The sequence below is a fragment of the Dipodomys ordii genome, unplaced genomic scaffold (genome assembly GCF_000151885.1).
Source record: "Dipodomys ordii isolate 6190 unplaced genomic scaffold, Dord_2.0 Scaffold103, whole genome shotgun sequence".
Lineage (NCBI taxonomy): Eukaryota > Metazoa > Chordata > Mammalia > Rodentia > Heteromyidae > Dipodomys > Dipodomys ordii.
Genome location: NW_012267319.1, coordinates 3217329 through 3218107, shown reverse-complemented (window position 1 = coordinate 3218107; position 779 = coordinate 3217329). Strand labels below are relative to the sequence as shown.

The following is a 779-nucleotide window of genomic DNA, read 5'->3' as shown; positions in this document are numbered from 1 at the left end:
ACCACCACCACCACCACCACCACCACCATCATCATCATCACCATCATCATCACCATCACCACCACCATCACTCATCATAGTCACCTCTCTGTCACCAACAGGAGCTTCTACCCCAGAACAGGAACTTCCTTAACTAGGTGGCACTGTGCCCCTCCTCCTGCCCCTCCCCTTGATGAGACAGGCCGTGATAGCTGGGCCCAGGGCGCTCTTGGTGCGGAGGGGCTGAGAGCAGAGAGCAGAGAGCTCTTCCCAGACCCTGGCGGGAAGTGGGCGGGAGGAACTGAGGGGCGTGGTGTGTGGATGTGACTGCAGGCACAGAGACCCCACAGAAGCTCAGACAAGATGCACAGCTCCCTCTCCCTAAAGGCATTCCTGGGCTCTGTGGGTGTGCGTGGCTCCCACCACGCTGGGCTGCCTGAGGGGCTGCGCCCTCCCGTAGCCCCCCACGACTCCCTCTTGGGTTCCAGGCCCACCCTGTGCACGAAGGGCCCTGCATTCGAGAGGACCCCCTGGGGTCACAGGTCAGTGGCAAGGCACAGGCCTGGAAACGGCCAGGGGCCACTGCGGTGATGGTGGCGATGGCCGTGGTGAACTCGCTGGCGGGCCCAGCCCTTCTGCTGCCTGCGGCCTGTTTGCTAGTCTGGGCCCCTCCCTGAGGGAGGGGCGGGAGGGTCTGGGCCTCTGCGGGTGCCTGTGGTGCTGCCTGGCCCCCTGGCCCCCGGCCGTATTTGTCGCCGATGTCCTGGATTTGCTGCTCCGGCCTCTGGCACTGCTGCTGC

The 779-nt window shown here is 64.6% G+C and overlaps 1 protein-coding gene across 1 annotated transcript in view; it reads right to left on the bottom strand.

Moving 5' to 3' along the window:
- The window catches only part of Trpm2 (transient receptor potential cation channel, subfamily M, member 2), a 90636-nt gene that overhangs the window by 15988 nt on the left and 73869 nt on the right, over positions 1-779 (bottom strand). The window lies entirely within an intron of this gene.